Source organism: Larus michahellis, chromosome 3 (assembly GCF_964199755.1).
Source record: "Larus michahellis chromosome 3, bLarMic1.1, whole genome shotgun sequence".
Classification (NCBI taxonomy): Eukaryota; Metazoa; Chordata; class Aves; order Charadriiformes; family Laridae; genus Larus; species Larus michahellis.
In genome coordinates, this window is record NC_133898.1 from 25596913 (window position 1) to 25610552 (window position 13640).

At 43.6% G+C, this 13640-nt stretch overlaps 1 long non-coding RNA gene across 1 annotated transcript; it reads left to right on the top strand.

Annotated features, from left to right (window-relative positions):
* The first annotated feature begins 1704 nt into the window (after window positions 1–1704).
* Window positions 1705–8085, top strand: LOC141740028 (uncharacterized). Its single transcript, XR_012585860.1, has 3 exons — window positions 1705–1825; window positions 6617–6689; window positions 7985–8085. It is a non-coding gene; the product is annotated as an uncharacterized LOC141740028 (long non-coding RNA).
* The last annotated feature ends 5555 nt before the right edge of the window (window positions 8086–13640 follow it).

Consider the following 13640-nt stretch of genomic DNA (forward strand, 5'->3'; position numbering starts at 1 on the left):
ATCTCTCCCCCGCCACCCCCGCCCTCGCGCAAGCAGCGGGCAGCACCGCGCCTTCTCCTCCCAGCACGACAACTTGTCTGTCGCACTTCAAAGGGTGATAACCTAATTGTTTCCAGAGTTTAAAAGTAATTAAGCGATATTAAAGGGAGTTGAGTAAAACCGGTTTGCCGCGTACTGGCTCCCCTTCTCCTTCCGAGGGTAAATAGGAGCCCCCGTTTCTCGAAGAACTGCATTAAAAATCGAGCATTTATATAACGTACGCGAAAAATGTAAACAGATTTCGTTTTTGAAAGGGTATGGGTAAAGTGGTGGTAATTATGTATAATTAATGCTGAAGGGAAAATGAACACATAATAGGTTCCAAAGATTAAACCATCTGTAACTATCAGGGGAACTTTTAAAGTTTTTCTTTCTTTTCTTTCTATTTTTTTTCTTCTTTCTTTTTAAGTGCATCTATTTCCTTTCGCTAAGGATTTTTAGATGTAAAAATTCAAGCTAATGTTTGCTTCTCTGCAGTATTCTGATTCGAGAAACAAATCTCTAAAAGGTTTCAGCAATTCTCAATCTACAACTTTGAAGATAATCCAATATAAAAATAAATTGAATGGTAATTTTAGCCATTATTAATGTTTGCGGCACTTAATTTAGTTAGGTGCTGGCTTTCCATTTTTGATTACACCATAAGGAAGTTATTTTACTAAGAAATGTTAAGATAAAGTATAGGCATTCCCACACATCCTTTATATTTTTTCTGGCATGTATGTATTATAGTCTACTCAATCTATTTCAATTTCTAGGTAATGCATAATCACTGGAGCCAATTTTTTTTTTTTTTTTTTTTTTTCCCAGCAACATGTTTGCAAGGGTAGAACCAGACGGTGAAGATGCAGGTCCTGCTTATCTGGTCGTGACATTCAACGCAAGCGACTATAAATTTAAGTATATTTTTCCAACTATCTCGGATCGAGCTCACAGAAGGAAAACCCAGTGCATTTAACGTTTGCAAAGTTGGGAATGGATCAAGCTTTAGCAATGCTAATAGGTGTTGAGATGCTGTGCGAGCTGTAACTTCTGTCAGAGAGCGTACCTTTTCGATAACGGTAATTCTTAAGGTGTGAAGGTAGAGCTGTTAAACCTCATGTGTCAACCAACCAGTCACCTGAACGGTGGCTTGCAGGGCTGCTGCCTAGAGAAAATAAATGCATTTGTATAGAAAGGACAATTAAAGTTAGCAGGAACGGAGGCTTGAACTGCTCTCTTAACTCCTGCATCCACTTGAGAGGTAGAAATGAGTCTGCCCCTCTCGGTCCTGACTTCAGGTCTGGTTCTGCTGCGGTTCTGTCCGTTTGGGTTTGTGGGGGATGTTTTCTTCTCCAGGAGGGATAGATAGATACCTCCTAGGGGGAATTCACCAGCTGGCAGGTCAAGAGGAGGTTTAGGTTCTCACTCCCACTCCCCAATTTTTGCGTCTAGCTCAGAGAAGCAAATTTTTAAGCAAAAGGACTGCTTTTTGAAATCCGCCATACCGCAGAGGTTTATGTACAGCTTAACCCTTCAAATTAACTCCCAGACTCTTTCTTTAACGCAGAGGCCGAGCAGCTGAGTTTCACTTTGGCATTTCTGGCAAGCCGGGGACGGTGCTGAAGACCCTGAAGCAACGAAGGGGTTTGCTCTTCAGGGACTGATCTGGTTTAACCCCTGGAGCAGCTTTTGTGTGGCTCGCTCCTCAGCCTACCTGGAGGAGGACGAGCTGACAGTGGATCCCAGCCCAGTGACTCACCCAATAACTTTTCCGGAATGACATCCATGTTGCACAGAGATCAAAGTGAGTGCTTGGGCAAACGTACGTATGGGAAGGGGGTGGAGGAGAACAAGGCTCAGATGGGGATAGCGATCTCAGAAGCTTACTTTTGGGGGAGGAAAGCGGTTGTAAGGTCCAATGTGGGTCGAGTACTCATAGAAGCTAGAAGTAGTAGAAGATGGTACTCGTAGAAGTCTTTTTGAGCTATAAAAATCAGTTTGCTCCCGACATCCTCAGCTATTTGATGATATCAAAGGAGGGCAGCGTGTGCAGGCAGGTGCGGTGATCTCTGGTGTTGGCCACATCTAGCCACAGTGGATTGAGCCGGCTCCTGCTCCGTTCCTGATAACTCACCCAAGGCCAGAAACACAGACTTCAGCCAGAGGCTTTTTCTCAAGCCTGGGAAATCCCCTGCAAAACCTCCTGTGTTCAAAAAAAACTCTTTTCCCCCCCTGGTGTCCTGGATGGAGATAAAGGACAAAACCCCCCACAGTTTGTCACTGTCTTTTACCAGGGTAAATTAACAGCGTACTTCCCTTTTTCAGTGCCTTTTGATGTGCTAATCGTCACTCAGCCCCACGCAGCCACCTTATTCTTGCAGGGTACCCAATATGTCCAAGCACAAGTTGAACGGGAAGCCAACGGGATTTCAGCTTCCAAGGGCACTTGGGGTGGGCGATGCTGCCGGACATCAAAGGAGGGCCAAACCGCCCCAGGGTGCCTCAGTTTCCCCTTTGATGAGAGATGCTTGGTGGCTTTCTCTCCTATCCTCTGACTTGTTGAGGTGGGTTGCTGCCCAGGCTTTGAGTTGCCACCACTGTCTGCTGGGAGCATCAAACCAGTGGTGAAAAAGTAGGCCTGCTTTCTCCTAAAACTGCTGTTCTCATTGTCCTCATGAGTAGAATTTCCACACACAGCCCACCACAGCTGCTTCCCACAGGGGGCTTTTGGTGATGTGTGGCAACAAAGCTGGCCGAGCAGAACTCCCACACGCCCTTGTGTCCCAGCCTGGGAGTAAAACTCAGCATTTATTTGCTGTGAGCCCTACCCAGACTATAGCAGAAATGGAAACTACCACCTAAATTCTCTTTTCTGGGTGGATTGCTCTTTTTTTTTTTTTTTTTTGCCTTATCTTAAAATTCCTCTGCCCAGAGCAGAATTAACTACAGGCCTCGTTAACGAAGGGATGAGCAACATCTTTGCAGATGGCATTAAAACCTCCTACCTGGTAAATTAGTCCTCCCGCTAACCTCCTCCTCCTCTTACAAAATGTTTTCTTTATTAGGACTTGTTAGCGGTTTGTTACTTGCACTGATGGTCTTTGGCAATAATTAGAGAGATGCTGAGGAGGCAGAGCCCAAGTTGAGACCCAGATTTAGCTTTCTGCTGAGCTTGAGGAGTTGCCTGGACACTAAATTGGAGCCAGGACTTGCATTTCAATAGGACGATGTTGAAAGGCAGCGAGTGCTTGCTGTGGGATTTTTGCCAAAATGTGACCAGCTCTTCTCCCAAATTGGTGTCCCCACCCATACCAGAATATGGGGTATGAGCCAAAGTTGAAAGGTGAGGGGTCTGCTCCATGTAGCATCTGTCCTTGCATCTCTGTTGAACCTGGCATCCATGGCTTGAGAGGTGACTGACCCCTCCATTGGTGCCACTGTGCTCATGTAGTGGAGGGCACTGTCTCATGGCAGCTGGAGGACATAAGGGATCTCCTCAGCTGGCCAGTGCCAAGCCACCAGCTCAGGCAGCTGCTGCTGCTGGTCTTCAGCTCAGCTTTGGGATCGTGGATGGGCAGCAACCAAAATGTGCAGTTCAGGCTTACGATAAGAGAACCCCCTTTTTGTACCATTGCCGTGTATCTCCTACTTGATGCCTGCCTAGGGACGGAGCTATGGTGCTTTACCAAATCTCTCTGCCAAGCAGAGCTGCACATCTCGTGTCAGCATCCATCAGTAGAGGAGCCACCAGGTGCTGAGCCTGCTGAGATAGAGGGTGTCCAGCAAGAAGCATGTTATTTACACCAGGAAACAGCATGTAGCGATACCTCAGGGTTCAGATCCATGGAGGTGGCAGCTTAAGGCTCTGCAATTTGCTCTTTGTAGAGAGTCATTGTCCGAACGAGGAGCTGGTCGTGGTGGGAACAGCCAAGATGGAGATCTTTGTCCTGGGGAGGAAGAAGGAGCCCTTTTAACCTCCCTGTTCCCAAGCCCGGCAGGGACCACAGTGCTGTGGCTCCCCTCCCAGCTTCCTTCCCCAGCTCCAGCCACAAGCCCCGAGGGCTGGGCTGGAAGGACATCTTATCTTGTTTGTATAATGTGAGTGCTGGAGGGTCAGCTCTTTCCCCTTGCAGAAGTTCTCACGCCGGGGGCACACCTCCTCCGCCAGAGGCAGAGCGCTTACAGCTCTGGCTGGTCTCTTTTGGGGAGGAAAAAGAGAAAATTGGCATACAATAAAGTAGAAATTTACAACTCTTGTACACTTGGCTATAACTGGGAAGCACGACCACGTGTGCTGGGGCAGCTTGGCAGCACCCTGCAGCTGGGGGTTCTCGGGTGCCGCCTTCCCGTGGGAGAAGCACCTTGTGTTTTTCCCAGCACAGGGGCTGGGAAACTCTTGCAATGAAGCAGCTGAGGACAGAGAGAGTAAGAAAGGCCTCTTTTTTTATTTTTAGCAGACCTCTCTCAGCATCCAAGAGAGGAGACGTAGTCAGCCAAAGGACCTTCTCTATTAGAGCAGGGCAAGGTCCTTGGCCCTTGTCACTGGCCAAGCGATGCATCCACTCACCTCTGACCAAAGAGGACTAGACACAACCCCATCAGGGCTAACGAACGTCTCCCTCGGAACAGCCCTGGCCAGACAGGCGAGACGGAGGAATGTGCCGTAAAACCACCTCCCCGGCGGCGCAGGCTGCAGCCTTGCGATGGACGTGACCCCAATCTGCTTCAAATGGACTTTTTATGGCCTTACATCACTGCAGCCTGCCCCACCTGCCGTGCTTCTCTCAGCCACGCTAGCCCCTAGGTAGGCAAATTGTGAGGCTGATAATCAATGATTTTTAGTGCATTTCTTGATTAAAACCACTGTGGCTTCTGCTTTATAAAGTCCCAGATGCTGGGCTGATGCACAGTGTACGTATACATGTATTTTAGCCTGTCTAACCATGGCGATTCTCATTATGCCTCTAGAATCATTATGCATCTGCTCCATTTTGGAGGCCTCCAAAGCTCTTCAAGTCTATGTCACTAAAATGTGTTATCATCTGAGCAAGGGAAGTCCAAGCTTTCAGCACACAGATGCTTAGGAGTTGTTGCTTGAACAGTTTACCGTTCTTTGCCAGCCTTTAGGATTAAATGCTGCTTAGTGTTTATAATGGGAAAAGTCCTTCAACAATAATAAAAATATAATAAAGTGAAATAGTAATAATAATTATTAACAATAAAAACAATAACACAACAATCCCTTGCGTTTTATTCTTGAAACTGTCTTTATGAACTAAGTTTTATGCAGTATTTTCTCCCCTGCAAACCTGGGAATGCCGAAATGCAGAGCAGCTGAGCTGAGCTTTTCAGGGAAGGGCTCTGACCTTGCTCTTCCTATTCTCCAGGTGGAGAAGCCCTGGAGTTAGCTCAAGTCCTGGTTTCAGAAGCAATGAATACGTAACCTGAGATTTTTCAATGTGTGTATCCAGGTTGAAATACTGCGCTTCAAATTTTGGCTTGGGGAATTCCTCTTAGACCAGAGCAAAGAGGAACTCAGTGAAAGATTTGCTTTCTCAAACAGGTTGACCTTACAAGCGTATGGGAGGGTGAACCGTGCAATTCAGAGTAGAGAAATCCTCTGATTTAGTAAAACTCTCCAAGGTAATCCTTAATAAAAGGGGGCTCAATCAAGGCTACACTTTCTCCAGCTAAAAATCAGGGAATTTGTATGTTGATTGCTATCCAGGGTCTACGGATGGCTGTTTATTGCTGTTCAGAGACAAATTCAGCAGGAAATTTAAAGTGGTCCCCTGAAATAAAGGGGTAACCCTAAATTAGCCTCGGTGCAGAGGAGAGCTGAACTTGGCGAGAGATATGTGCAAGTACAAATGGCACATAATTGCAATAAGACATGAGGCATCCTTTACAAAAAATGATTACTTAGTACCTGTCTTCCCTCTGTCTTTCATCCCTGGCTGCTCTGCTGGGCTCAGGTATGGAGGTCTCTCTGCTGGGGGTGTAAAAACCCACACAAAATGAGGAGGTGGGTAAGAAACAACTTGTAACTGAAACTACTCACCCTCTTACACTGCTCGTAATCAAAGAAGGTTGGTATTAACTTTATGGTTTAGATGAAAAAAGGCCTTTGAAGGAGTTGAATGGCACTGTTTGTTTTCCCTTTTGGAGCCCTGCTCCTCCAAGGCATGCTGTCATGCTCACTGGACCTGAATTTTATAGGTTGGACTGGAGCCTTTGACAAAACTGAATTTGCTTTAAATGACTGAAATTAGATACTTATAATCCAAAGTAACAGCCTAGGGGCTCTCTTGTGTATTATCCTTCACTCTCAGGCTTTTGCTTTGTAGTGTCAATGGAATAATTTGTTAAGAAAGTAGAAATATAAAGCAATAATTCCGAAACCAAGAAGAAGCACGGACTAACCCTGTATTTTGCCAATACTTATTATCCTCTTACCTAATATGACAGTGCCTCTCCCAGCGGTAGTCACTTGAGAGCGTGGTTTTGTCAAACTTCTGCTTTAGAAATTATGATTCAAGTATTATATTGTTCTTCGAGTTATTTAAGTGACACCACTGCTTTCCTTCTCTCCCAGTGAGGCAAGACATCCATGGCATGGATGAGCATTCAGGCTGGAGAGAAGAGGAGATGTTTTCTTCCTACTCACGGTGAGTGCTTGGGTGCCCACTTCCCAACTGATTTTTCAATGACATTGAGTTACCTAGATCTTCCCTCAGTGCTCAACAATCTTTCCCAGCAATCTCGTCACATGCTGTGCTCTTCCAAATCTCTAGGTCACATATATCAACCGGTCAAAGTTGGGGCAGTTTTATTGGCTTCAGATCCAGTTTGTATTAACTAAGAATATGGCCCTTTGTATTTCTAGCTTGGCAAGGTAAATAGCCTCCAAATCATTCTACTTTTCCTTCTCTTGCTCGTAGCATTAATTTGCGCATGAGTATGTCTATAGATGAAGGAGAGTGGTTTTTTCCCTATATAACTGCATGCATGTGCGCACACACACACAGACGAAACTGAATGTGAAATGCGTCGGGTTGAATGGGTGCTGTAAAAATGGCAAGAAAAATCTTTAAACATATGGAAAATGTTGGGACGGTCTTTCCAACTGAGCTGTTCTCCTACAATTAACGGAGCTTTTGCTTGGGCAGCAGTGTACCCCCTGCGCCTGTTTCCCATCGAGCAAAAGTAGAAAGTCCCACTAAGGTGCTCACTAAAACCACCAATGCTTTTCACATGGGTCAACAGAAACATGTGTAATTTATATAATGATTGGGTAGTGATGGATTTAGACTACTTAACAGCAATTCTCTGTCATCCTACACTTGAGCGATCCAGCCCGATTTATCTCGTTTCCCAATGCGCTGCTTCAGGAAGGCATACCTGCATTTCTCTATCTCTACACAAGCATTTAAGGAATTTCATGAGGATTATTATTAACAGAGTGACTTTCACATGAAAGCAAAGAAATACTCTTACATCGGTTTACACACAGGCTATGCTCCAGCCTGTAATCCAGGTTATGTGCATCCTGCCATTAAATGGGTTTGAAACCTCTTCTTTAGGGTGTTGTTTGGCCTGCCGGTGTCTTGGCTTGTGATGGGGTTGCTACTTTCCTATCAGTTTTATAAGAGTAATGACCTTCGGCTTATGAAACTGTGCTTTATGCATGTAAAAAAGTCGTAAATGTTTTTCAACGACAGAGCTGAGAAGATCAGAAGTCTCCTTAGTACCTACACCCTCTGCAGTAGGACTTGTAACCTACTTTTATGAAGGGAAAAAAACCAACGTACTAATTTACTGCCATTGCTGCATAGTGGGATTTATGCAAGCCTTACTGTTAATTGGAGATTATCACATCAGGGCTCTCCTATCACTAATAGAATAAACCCCTAAATCATGAAACATTTAATCATTGCCAATTGAAAGGCCTCTTTCTCTTCAGGCTTGCATCGTGGAGCTCTGTAGAATATAAACCACCTGGGACTGTCCCTGAGAACAGGCTCAGGCCCTGATGATGAGATGGGACGGGGGATATAGCTGGAGATGGGCACGAGCAACATGTTGGAAGGAGGAAAAAAAAAGTAAGTGATCCATCCTTTACCTTTTCCACTTAATGCCCCCTGTGAAAAAGCATGCGCTGGCTCTGCATCCCACCAGCCCTGGGCCAGTGGCCGCCTTGCCTCCGGAGCAGCAGCTCGGCGCTTTCCGCCTCCCAGGGAGCGGAGGGAAGTCTCACACATGGCTCGGCTCTCCCCCTCCTCTCCTCATCCCCTGCCTTCCTGCCCAGCACATTGCAGCCCCGTTTGCAGCCTCCCCAAAGGTGAGGAGCCCCAGCTGCAGAAATGGGAAGGGGGAGCATCTCTCGCCCCTGAAGGCACATGGCTGGGTGTTGTGGTGGTGGCGGCTGTGTTCTTTCACTCTTTGTTTGCCCCAAAAAAGGGACTCTTTAGGCTGCTACAGGAATGCACGTTTATTTACCTGCCCTCCCTGAGCTATCTCAAGTATTTAGTGACAGAGAAACTTCCTTCAAGTCCATTTTTAAAACTTATCTTTTTTGTGAAAACACAGCTCCGCAGGCCAAATTTAGCACTGAAGAGTTATCATATGGATCATATGGAAGGCTGGGAATAAAATTAATTAATGCATGGATTACAATGACCTATAAATGTCATTGTTTCATCTCAAAGATATATTGGTACTGTAATTTTTACTTAACTCTTTCAAAGGACCACATGTGAGCACCACTGAATGGATACGGAAATTATTTATACAGCATGTTAAAGGGACATTAAAGCATTTCATAGCATGTGGTAGGCCTCTCAGCGAGGCGAAAGACAGAGATCAGCTATCCAGCTGTGGTGTGCTGCTTTGGCTGTGCCAAAGCCACCAGATGATGTAGCTTTCCTGCCTGCCTGCCTCTCAAATAAATGTGAGCCGCATTCCCCAGGAAGGGGCTGAATGCAGAGGGATCCCCGTCTTTAAATCCTCAGAGGGGACAAGGGCAGAGGTTTCATTTTTCAGCTTTTTTTAACTGCCTGGTTTGTGCCCTGGCTGTTATTTTCTACCCCAGGGTTGTTTGCCCCATGTCAGGTAGGCACCAGCCTTTGCGCAGCCGCTTTCTATAGGAAATCCAGCATCCTCCAGAGATCAATGACTTGCGGCTGCTGCCAGCTTCAGCGATTGTAGTGGTTAGGAAGCCCTTTGTAGCTGTGCCTCCTCTGCGAAAGAATAATAATAATAATAAAAAAAATGATGATGATGATAATAATAATAATAAAAAGAGCAAGCATCCATCCCGTACGGGTTCCGGCTCTCCAAGGGAGGTGGCCAGATCCTCTGCTCTCCCGTTGTGCTTCTTCCAGCCTGGGGTACCAGCCCCGCTTCCCCGGCTCACGCCTTGGCAGTGAGCACTCCCTGCAAATAGCTTATAGATATACGATATATATATATACACACACACACAAATAATATGTATATATGAAATATAGATGAAAATTTTATTTTTATATATATGCGGAATAAATACACTACATACATGCAATATATATATATGTAATATCTATATACACATGAAAAGAAGGCTATTGTGGATCGGAGCCCTGCTGGGACGTGGGCGTGTATGCACTGCCGGTTACAGAAAATAATGACCATGAACTATGGCAGCAACCCCGAGGAGCCTTCTGGTGACATCATAAACTAGCTGAGCTTTGCCCTCTGGGTTTATGATGATGTCATCAGAACGCCTTGATAGAGAGTATCTTTAACCTCGCAATTCACACTTGACCATCATTTATTTGATAATCCATATGCCGGGTGACACCACTAGCAGGTTTGTAGGCTGAATCCCAAGCGGTGCCGGTGGTCCAGCGCCGCCTTCCCCTCCCTGAAGCCTTGGCAGGGGCTGGGGGACAGAGACAGTATTTTCGGTACAAACCTGAACGTCAGTTTGAGCAGACATGTAACTTCACATGTGTCTAAATGGCTTGGGAGATGTTTCTTTTTTTGGAGGGAAAGTAGAGTGATTTTTGATGATACTGAGATATTGATGGCCTGTGTGATGCATGGACAGAGATGCTTGTGGTCCAGTTTTGGTCCTGGCCCTAAAACCCAGCAAGGTCTTAACACCTAAGTGCAACTTCAGCTGCCTGAAAAATACCCCTGCAAAAAATACAGGAGTAAGACTATGGAGCCCATAGCGGCTTTTGAAAATCTGGCCGTGGCTCTGTTGGACCCTGGGACCCCCTTTGGAAAAATCATATGCAATGCATATTCCAGCCAGCCTGCGTCGACGTTAAACTGTGTGCTCAGCACAGAGATGATCACAACCACGGTTACAGGAAAAAAACTTGCATAATATTTACCAGAACGGCCACTAAGTAAGATTGGGTAACATGTTCAGTAGTATTAAATAAGAAAAAAAACAAACACAAAAGACAGCAGGACAGTTTATATTCAATTTTAACCGTATCTGACATTGGGATTTTCTTCTTTTGGATTTACATGCTGGAGAAATTGTAATGCTGCCATGAGTACTCTTTGGCTGGCACCTTTGCTTTGAAAACAACACGGTCAGGTTGATTTTTGTTGAAGATTGCAAAAATTATAAACAAGGCAGGGACCCGTGTGGAGTGATCTGACTTTCCTGACGGCAGCAGTAAATCAAAACTTGGAGCTGGTGCCGGGATTTGAAAACAGAGCGAGTTTTGTGTTGTCTACATATTTGCATAGCAAAAACAAATTTTTAAAAAATTAAAAATAATAATAAAAAAGAAAATACTGTAGAGGTACCTGGGAGCCATGGGTTCCTCTCTCAAATTCCTATATATTAGTAGGGCATAAAAAGGTATCGGTTTCCAAAGTAACCATAACAACATGTTTTCATGAGTTCCCGTTGAGAAGCCAAAAACCTTTGTGAGCAATAAATCAACCTGTTTATATCACCGAACTTAAATCTTTTATTGGTTACTGATTAACTTAGCTGTGCCGCCTGACAAATCTACATAATAAATAAACTAACCAGCAAGCCCCTTAAAAAAAAAAATATCCAGCTAACTTTGTTTAAAGGACTGTGACTGAAACATTCTCTACATGACAAGGAATTTGGCAGCCAGCATGTGGTCATGTGCACGTTTCAACATGGATCTAAACCCCAGAAATCACAAGATGTGGAGTTATAAAAAAAAAAAAAAAAAAAAGATCCCTCTGCAACTACTTAAAGTAAATATATGCGTTGATATTTATCAGCGGTGTTGCTATGGGCAAAATAATTAGTAACTACTAATTAGCATAGTCCTTCTGAAGGAATGTGGTGGGAAAACGTCTATTGACTGTCGGCGCTGGGGTTGTCTGGGCTAAAGATGATGGGATAAGAGCAGAAGTTATACAGGTAAATTGTGGGATTTTTAGGTACTTCTTCTGTGTGCATCCTATAAATGTACAGCCTTCCTGAGGTCAGGATGTTGCTGGCTACATTTTGGGAGGCTTTTCTTTTTTTCCCCCTTTTTTTTTCTTTTTTTTGTGTGTGTGGAAGGCTTATGTGAGTTGTTGGCTTCTACAGTAAGTCTACATTTAAATTAATTAAACTGTTGACAGTTAAATTGTACTAAGTAGCTTCGATATAAAAGATGATTCCCAGATTTTTTTCTGTGCAACTTAAAAAAAAAATGGGGAAAAAAAAAAAAAAGAAGAAAGAATCTGAGGAACTTCGTTCTAAACATCTGTCTGGGCAGATGTCAAAATGCAGAGTGTTACTGCATTATACTGAGTATATGACACCACGTTATTACTCTTGGCTTAAATATTCACAATGGATTTTATGATCTATTTAGAAGGAACCTTTGATGAGAGTGTAAACTCTTATCTTTTGTCATACAATAAGCACCTTTGTGGAACTAATTCTAGAGTAAATATTGAAAAACACCACAGTGTTTTCTACATCTTATTCACGCCGCATGAATATTTATACAGAGGGAATTACGGATATGTGACGGTGGAAAAGATTTGGCAGATTTTCTTTGAAAATGAATTTTGGTGAATAAAATCCTTCTGAAGTATGATCGTATTGTTCCAAATTGCTCTGGATAAAATCATAAACTGGAGCTGTACGTTAGCCAGCTGATTATAATCTGGTACAATAATCTGCATTTCTTCAAGAAATGAGAGAGAGAGACAGTGTCAAGGACATTACAAATCCAATAGTAATTTAGGGAATCGAGCTAGAACGAGGCAATGCTTATAACGCTAATATTCCAGAAACATGTTGTTTAATATTTGTTTCCAGATTGCATATATTAACCCATTTTATTAACCTGTCTATAGCCTTGATTCAATAAACCATTCCTATTCAGCAGAGCTCTAAAGCATATGTTTGCCTTTAAACACATGCTTAAATCCCATTGACTTTTTAATGCTTAAAGTTAAGCATGTGCTTAGATGTTTTTGCTTGGCTCTGCAAAATAAAATAAAAAAAAAAAGTATCCTGGGGAAAAAAAAATGCAATAAAGGATGACATTTTATAAAGTTTAAAATAAGAAAACAAACGCCCAAACTGTTGATTTCCCCCCCATACTCTCAAAAACCCGCAAACTATTTTTAACTAAATACCTGAAGCAAACAGAAACTATTTTCATGCCTTATTTTGGAGCATACTTGGACCTGAAATCGCCGAGACTCTCTGCTAAAGAGACGAACAATAGTGGGAATATCTCGCTGTTTGCTTAATGAGCAATGAATGGAAGTGTGAAGGTGAAAAGACAGATTCTGGGTTTGAGAGTGACAAGGTGAGACTGCTTCTTTATCGCGCCTTTCTTTTTTTTTAAACCCAAGCATCATTTTCAAAGCAGTAAAAAAAAATAATAATAAAATAAAATCTGCGGCTGGGAATTGCTCCGTAGCTCGCAGCCAACTGATTTGCGTTTACTCCCATTGCTTGCTTCATGGGAAATGTCAACTTGCTACAGAAAGTTTTAATTGGTTTATGAGTGATATATTCAAGCTGCTTATTTCCTAAAACATCTGTTTTTGTTTTAGTTCCCCAATGTCAAATGGTTGGTGATATCCCAAGGTAGCACGCTGTTTCCAAGTCATATTTCCTGGGGTATCCATCAATAAAAAGGCCCTTAAATTGAGCATAATGAAATTAGTACAAGGTAGTCAAGAAGTCTCCAGAATCAAGATATCAAAACGTCCTCATTCTCATTATTTTTTTCCATATTGCTTGTGATTGACTGCTTTTGGGGCTTGGAGGAAGAAAGCCATGAGAGTTATGGCTTATTTCATCTCCCCACCCCCCCACCCCCCCACCTCTCCGATGGCCTTGAGCAAGTCTAATTTGTATTGTTATGGAAATTGGAATTAAGCCAGGGGAAGCACAAGCCTCGTGCTGCACCCGATGGCAAAATCCAGTCATTTTTCTACTCGGTGAACGGGGAGGCTACAATTTGTTTGAAGATCTGTCCGCTCCATATGACAACAGGAGTCTTAACATAAACAGGCAATTGTGAGAGCTAAAAATGAGCCAAACATTCACAAGAGGTTTTCATCTGCATGCACACACACACACACACACAGAGACACTCCTCAGTCTCCCACCATCCTGT